Consider the following 8,739-nt stretch of genomic DNA (forward strand, 5'->3'; position numbering starts at 1 on the left):
CAGCAGGAAGGCGGCCGCCGCGCAGCTCAGGTACAGGCTGAGCCGGAGCAGGACGGTGCACGGCCCCGCGCCTCCCGCCGCCTCCCAGCAGCCGGGCCCCAAGAAGGAGAGAGCCACGGCGGCGAATGCGGCCACAGCCACCGGCACCCGCCAGCAACCGCCGCCGGGACCCCTGGGCGCCGCCGCCGCCGCCGCCTGGGCGTTCTCCAGCAACTCCGGCTGCTGCCCGCCCGCGCAGCCCGGGGCAGGATGGCCGCCGGTGCCTGCGGCCGGCGCGGGGCTGAAGCCCGAGCTGCTGCTGTCGGTGGCATCTGGGTGCATGCTGCTTCTTGTGCCGCTAAGGACAGGCACATCTCCTGCCCCGCTGTCCCCTGGCGCTGCCCTGGACGGTGGCCTCTGCGCGGCGCCTCCCCGCCTCGCCGCTCCCGCCACCGCTCCGGAGGCTAGGGGAGCCGGTTCTCATGCCCCAGCCGGCGGCCCTCCGAGGGAACGGCTCCAACAGACCCTGCCGAGCCCCTCCCAGCGGCCCCTCAGCGCCGCCAGTCGGCGCCGGGCCCTCAGCTGCCGGGCCGGGCGCGCCCAGGTAGCGGGACCGTGTTGTGACTGAAGCCGGCGATGCCTGACGCTGGGCGGGGGTGGGGGCGGCCACCGAGTGACTGCCAAGAGAGGGCGGAGGGCCACTGCTACAGCAGAGTGACAGCTGGGAGGTGCCGGCCACCCACCCGCGGTGCGGGGGCGGGGTCCGGCAGGCCGCTGCCCCTAGTGGGGAGGGTGGCAACCAATCGCAGCGAACGCAGCTCTTTCCCGCGCTCCCCCTCCCCCTTTTCTTCACTCCCCCAGGATACCGTCTGTTGATGGAAAATTTTGCTGCAGGTGTCGGGAGCATTTTTAACTCAGGTAAGTGATCCCTTAATTCCACCCTCTGATCATCACCTAAAAGTAACCTCCTAACCTTCCTTATAGCCTTGTTTTCGCCTGCTCTGTAAACGGAAATCATTTCTGTTCCTCACTTTTAACAATTTTCCACTAACAAACTCCTCTTTCCCACCCTGCTGCTACCTTAGGTAAGGAATCAGGCAAATGTGGAGTAAAGGAAATCTAGATTCCTACTATGGAAAGGCCGAAAGAATCTGCCTGGTGCCAAAGGGTATACACAGCTGCCATAATTAGTTTATCTCCAATAATGTATTTTTTGTTGCCAACTGTTCAGTGCAAATGCTGTTACCCACGCAAACGAGAATGGTCCAGATTTTTATATTATATATTTGCCTCTTCTATTATGGTCCCACCCCATAGTATACACATGATGCTTTCTGAGAAGATAGATGCCAATAGGCTACACAAACCCAGGTAATTACTGTAGTGCTAAGACCAATAAAGTAACAGATATATCTTTACTGGACAATGGAATTAAAGGAATTCTGAAAAGATTATTTAAAAAGTAGGAAAGAGTAGGATGGCAAATAAAGAATGAAAACAGGATGGGAAGGAGAGGCATTTTAGCAAGAGAATCATGAGACAAAGATAAGGATATGGGAAACATTAAAAGGGCAAGAGCCTAGGAACTCTCTCCATTGCCACTTTAATGAATAATTTAAATATTTTTAAACTTCTGTTGTTTTCCAATAAGTGGATTTACATTCAGCTTTCCTTGGGTAATATAAGAAAAATAAGGATTAAAATGTATTTTCAGATACTGTGACTATGTGTTTTTCTATAAGGAATCATTCCATCTGTGAATAAGTATTATTACTATGTTACTTCAATAAAGGTAAAATTCAACATTAAACATTATTTAGAAGTAAGCTTAAATATTTAGTGTATATTCTTCTAAAATTAAATATTATTTAAGAGGTTATTCAAAAGAAAATGCACTGGTGTCCATAGACATGTACAGTTCACCTAGGCATTCATTTCATGTCTTAATAATGATTTCTTTGGAATGGCACATGGATTTCAAATAGGAAATGAAGAAGTTCTAAAAGTAATCTTCAATGGTTAATTTAAACAAATGGTATGCAAGTGAATTATTTTACATATATATAAACAAATTCACATTTTTCATTTTTAGAAATCTTTTTGTTTTTAATACTAATTGGTATTCATGGAGAACTTCATTCTCTCTTATACCCCATAATACAAAAATAAGAACTGGCCAAATGTGAGTTTGCCATGCCAAAGTGATGACATCAAAAGTAAGTAACTAGACAGGCACAGTGGCCCATGCCTATAATCCCAGTAATTCAGGAGGCTGAGGCAGGAAGATCACTAATTTAAGGTCAGCCTCAGCAATTTAGTGAGGCCCTAAGCACCTTAGTGAGATGCTGTTTTAAAACAAAAAATAAAAAAGGTCTGTGGATGTGGCTCATTGGTTGAGTATCCCTGGGTTCAATTCCTGGTGCAAAAAAAAAAAAAAAACCCAAAAACAAAACAAAACAAAAACCTACCTTTCATAATCTCCTGTCCTTTTTAAAAAAAAAAAAATAAAAGCAATATATCTATTTTGAGTAAGCTCTTTTGCCTCTAAAATATTTAATATTTATACATCCGGGAGCCTCAAAATGTACCATACAAATCCAAGTTATTTCATTTAAAGACTGATAGCATTCAGTAATTATATCAATATTTTTGCCACAAGCAGGGACCATATGAAGATATTTTGTTTTCCAATTTAAACTCATAGTTCACAATGATAGTTACTAACTGAACACTTACTGTGTACCAGATACCATTCCAAGCATTAGACATACTTCATGTATAATCTTGATAGAGATTATCTCCCATCTACACATGGGGAAATTAAGGCACAGGAAGTAAATTAATCTTGTTCAACATCACAAAACCAAATAAATAACAAAGCTAGGATTTTGTTATCACTTTGGATTTGCTTCAGAATTTGTACATTTAACCACTATTTATAGTACTTCTTAAAAACTAAATTACCATCCTATATTACAGGAAAACAGAAAAAAAAAACAGGGTTTAAATGCATGAGCCTAAGACCTGTATTACATGTTTAAAAGTGTTTAGTTGAGTTATTTTGTGAAAATAAGCACCACCTTAGCTATCCTTGACAAGAGCCAAGTGATTATAATTTGAAATCAGTAAAGGGGAAACTGGCTGACATTTACTGATATCCCAGGTAGTAACTCATAATGAGCTTTCTAATACATCAGTACATTTTTCCCAAGAGTAAGGCAGAACTGGAGCAATGTAAACCCACAATCAGGGAATGGCCTCAAGACACATTCTATATTGCTGCTAAGTCAGCACTTATACTTAGCAGATAGTAGATAGACCTCTACCCTGGTACAAGGTTTGAAGAACACTGAGAGGTGAGGCAAGATAAGGGGTGTGTTAGTCAGCTTTTCATTACTGTGACCAAAATACCTGATAAGAACAATTTATTTTGGTTCATTTGTTCAGTCCGTGGTTAGTCAACTCCGTTACTCTAGGCCTGAGATGAGTCAAAACATTATAGTAGAAGAGTGTGGTAGAAGAACACTGCTCACCTCATTGCAGCCAATAAAGCAGAGAGAGGAGCCAGGGACAAGATATATAATCCCCAAGGGGACTCCTCCAGTGACCCAATTCCTCTAGCTGTCCCACCTACCTACAGTTACCCCCTCTTAATCCATTTGAAGAATTAATCCATCAATGGAGTAATCATTTGAATGGACAAATCCACTGATTAGGTCATATTTCTCAATCTAATCATTTCACCTCTAAACATTGCTACATCACTTTCTGTGGGGACACTTCATAATCAGTCCATAATAAAAGAGCATAAGAAAATACCTAGGATCAGAAGGTACTGAGGGAAATGAGGTCCTAAAACCAGGGGGTTTTTTGTTGGTTTGGTTTAGTACTAGAGATTGAACCAATGGGTGCTTAATCACTGAGCCACATCCCCAGCCCTTTATATTTTTTATTTTGAGACAGAGTCTTACTAAGTTGCTTAGGGCCTTTTCTAAGTTGCTGAGGCTGGCTTTTGAACTTGAGATCCTCTTCTCAGTTGCTGAGATTAAAGGTGTGCACCACTGTGCTCCACTAAATTAGGTTTTAAATTAATATCTAGGTGTTCCTTCCCATTAGTCAGTGTTGAGTTCTAAGGGTTATATTGGATACGTAGGGTTGCCTTGTTTGTATTCCTTATTGCTGATGAATTCTGACAAGCCTGTTGAATGCTCCATATGGCTGCCTTAACTGTCTCTTATCTAAGATGGGAATGGCATGTGCCTTAACGCCCAAGGATAAAATTAATAAATGAAAATTTGACAGTTTTTAAATGCTAGACTGTGTAAGCAGGTAGATAACACCTGATTTTTATCTAAATGTGTGATGCATCTTTACCTTAGAGGTAGTCACAGGATTGGGGAGAAAACCACAATGTTTGTCCTTGGCCACTTTTAGGGAAATTGTGAATAAAGACATTGATGCAAGTTCAGAGAACTATATAGATTCTAGTTTCTTCCACCAATTCACTGTAAGACCATAACAAGTCAGTTAATATTTTTCTTATAACCTCAAAAAATTGTGATTTGTGGAAAATATATGAGAGAAGAAATTTATTGTCAGACTTTAAAAAGGGAAAGTGAAAAATCACAAAATGCAATAAAAGCAAATAGTAGACTGCTAAACCTGGAAGGAAACATACTGCAGTATTGCTTATAGGAAACTGAATCTCTAAAAGTAACTCTTAAAATATATATTTGTGTGTGTGTGTGGATGCACACACATATAATTTTAGTGCGTTTCCATATTAGTATATGTGAGTTTCCATATTAGTAAAAGTATCCATACTGGTAAACTTTTAGGCAGAAATGTCTTTATATTAATCCCTAAAGAGAAACAGAATCACAAAGAGTACCGAAAATGAAATCAGCTGGTATTCAGATAGAGAATAAGGGTAGATCACAAAGAAGGATATTTTTGACTTATGTAGATGTTGATCTAAAATTTGAGGAAATAGAGTGTTAAGTCAACTTTCTGTTTATTTTAGTCTGGTTACTTGGCCCCTTGCTCTTAGGCCTGTGGCAAGGCAGAATATTGTAGTAGGAAGTATGTGGCAGAGAAAAGCTTCCTGACTCATGCTCAGTAACCAAAAGAAAGGAAGATATTGGCATTCCAATATCACCTTTAAGGTACCCCCCCCCCCGCAAATGGCCTAACTTCTTTCCACTAGGCTCACCGCCTCTAAGGTTCCACCACCTCCCAATAGCACCACACTGGTGACAAGCCTTTAACACATGGGCCTTTGGGGATATTCCAGATCAATTGCATAATACATACCCTGTATAAAAGTCATTGTATGATTTTATGGACCCGCAGTGTGAGTTAGTGTCAGCTGGGCAATTCTCCTCTTCTTGTCCAGGGTCACTGATAAAGCTGTAACTAGCCAGGTATAGTGACACATACCCATAATCCCAGCAATTCAGGAGGCTGAGGCAGGAGGGTTTCAAGTTCAAGGCCAGCATATGCAACTTGGTGAGACCCTCAGCAATTTAATGAGAACCTTTCAAACTAAGAAAAAAAAAGACTGGTGGTGAGGCATGTAACTCAGTGGCCAAGCACTTATCTAGCATGTGCAAGGTCCTGAGTTCAATCCCCAGTATCATCCAAAATAAATAAATAAATAAATAAATAAATAAAGGAGTGGGGATGTAGCTCAGTGGTGAAAATATTCCTGGGTTCAATTGCCAGTATCCAAATAAAAAAATAAAGCTGCACCCTGTTGGTACATAGCCTAGAGGCTGCTTGGTCTGTAGAACCTCTGCTGAGGTGACTTGTCTTTGCAGCCTGTGTTCTTAATCCCACAAGATGTTAGTATGGGCTTCTTCACATGACATTCTCAGGGATGAAATATGCAAGTACTTTTAAACTGTTGTGTTGTTTGCCAATGTCCCCTTGGCCAAAGCAAATCACATGGCCCTTTAAGGAGTAAATAAGGGAACAGGCTACATGTGGGTTTAAATGTAAGGGAGCGTAATTCAGTTTTCTATTACTTTAATGACAACCATCACCAATTGACAAAATACATTTTATTAGTTTCTGGTGGATGACTTGTTTGCTCACCCAAGTCAGTAACATCCAGTGATTTACCACTGTAAATACATAAAAGTTCACATTTCTTGTCCCTGAAGTTGATAATCTTCATAATCTGCTCCCATCTACTTAGGAAACAAGGAAAGGATGAGGATAAGGTCACAGGAGACAGTAAACAACTATTTATGTTTGCCTGTTAGGAGTCTGGTAATAAAGATGATAACCATATAATTTAGTTTTATTTTACTCCAATGTTTTCAAATTACAAAACAAAAAAAATGTAAACTCACCTAGATTTTGACATCAATATTAGTGATCAGCAAATTATAAAGAAAATAAATTGTGACTACTTGATATGTCTCCAGAAAGCACTGGGCTAATGTGATGATCTGGATTGTCAACTGGAACAGACTGAAAGATGCCTAAGATTAAGAGAATTCTGGGAGTGTGTATGAGGGTGTTTCCAGAGATGTTTGGCATGAGGGACAGCAAATTGAGGGAAGATCCTCCCTGAATGTAGGCAGCATTGTCCAACAAGCTGCCAGTTCACATGTAGCAATTGTAAGCTTGATTCTTCTTTAGAGGGTGCATTCTTTGTTACTGCCATTGCCCGAGGAAACTAGACTCCAGTTCTTCATTCTTTCAAGATGAATTCTGGCCAGCAATTATACAGGTAAGTTCCCAGGCCTCTGGTTTCAGACTGAGGCTGTAGCTTCTTGGACTGAGCTACTACTGCTTTCTCCAGCTCTCTGGTTCGCATAAGGACACTGTTGGACTAGATTCCATTTGTAAGCCAATCTAATAAATCCCTTTTTATAATCACACACACACACACACACACACACACATCCTGCTGATTCTTTTCCTCTAGAGAATGCTAACAGCTAATAAATTTTGAACTGATCTATATTTCACTACACTTGTCATGAGCAGAGAAAAATATAAAGTAGGCAGTGCACAATTAATATTATGGTTTGAATGTTTGTTTCCTCAAAATTCGTATGTTGAGCCCTAGTCACCAATGTGTTGATATTAGGAAGTAGGGTTCTGGGAAGTGATTAGGTCTTGAGGGCACAGCTTGCATAAATGGGATTAGTATCCTTATAAAAGAGGCCTGAAAGGGGCTAGAGTTGTGGTTCAGTGGTAGAGCGCTTGCCTAGTATGTCCGTAGGCCCTAGGTTCCATCCTCAGCACCACATAAAAATAAAGCTATTGTGTCCAACTACACTAAAAAATAAATATTAAAAAAAAAAGAGGCCTGAAAGAGCTGCCCAGTCCCTTATAACATATGAAGACCTACAAAGGAGCCATCTCTGAACCAGGAAATAAGCTCTCACCAGACACCTGGTCTGCTCTGGTCTAGAACTTTCTAGTCTCCTGAACTGTAAAAAAATGTTAATTGTTCATAAGTCACCATGTCTATGGAATTTTGTTATAGTAGCCTGAATGCCTAAGACAACAGAAACGACAAAATTTACAAACTCAAAGTCCCAAAAGAGAGTCAAAAATACTTTAAGGTATAAAACTTTAAAATGTGATTTTTTTTATTGTGGTAAAATATACAAAACATAAAATTTACCATTTTAACAATTTTTAATGTATAATTCAACACTTTTCATGTTGTTATGCAACTATACCATTATCCATTCTCCAGAATTTTTTTTTAAATATTTACTTTTTAGGTGTAGATGGACACAATACCTTTATTTTTATGTGGTGCAGAGAATGGAACCCGGGCACTCTACCCCTGAGCCACAGTCCCAGCCCAGAATTTTCTTTTTTTAGTACCAGGGATTAAACTCAGGGGCTTTCAACCACTGAGCCACATACCCAGCCCTGTTTTGTATTTTAGAGACAGGGTCTCACTGAGTTGTTCAGCGCCTGGCTGTTGCTGAAGCTGGCTTTGAACTTGGGATCCTACTGCCTTAGCCTCCCCAGCTGCTGTGATTACAGGTGTGCACCACCAGCCGGGCCCAGAACTTAATTTTAACAACCCAAATACATCAAACAACTTCCTATTTCCTTCTCCCCAGAAACCCTAGGGTCCTATTATTCTGCTTTCTGTTTATGAATGTGACTTCCTCATACAAACAGAATTATATTTGTTCTTCTGTGTTTAGCTTTAACATCAAGTGTTTCATTCTTGGATTCACGAGGATATGGTTAAATATGTATTTCCTTCCGTTGAACTTTCATGTAAATATTTTTAAAATATCTACTGTTTAGAGTCTTCTTGTTGTTTACTCAAACTTAAAGTAAAACAACACAAATTTATTGGCTTATGGTTCTGGAGGCCAGAAGTTTAAAATCAAGGTATCAGCAGGTATGCATTCCTTCTTCAGGTGGGCATCCATTTTTTCCTTTTTTTCAGTTGGTCTGCATTCTTCAGCTCAAGGTCTCTTCCACAGCTCCTCCTACTGAACTTCCTGCCTCCACTCTTGTGAGGGTCCTTGGATTTACTCTGGGCCCATTAGATAGATAATCCAGGTTTGTAGTCCCATTTTGATCCTTAATCACATCAGCAAAATCCCCATTTACTTATGTGTTCTAGGCATGTTCTAGGAGGTGGGCATATTATGGGTGCCATTATTCCACCATACCTATCATGCGCCTTAGAGTTCAACGAGAAATTAAGGCATTTCATATATTTTGCAGAGACGACTTTTCAGATTGTTTTACTACACTTCCTTTACC

The sequence above is a fragment of the Urocitellus parryii genome, chromosome 14 (assembly GCF_045843805.1).
Source record: "Urocitellus parryii isolate mUroPar1 chromosome 14, mUroPar1.hap1, whole genome shotgun sequence".
NCBI lineage: Eukaryota > Metazoa > Chordata > Mammalia > Rodentia > Sciuridae > Urocitellus > Urocitellus parryii.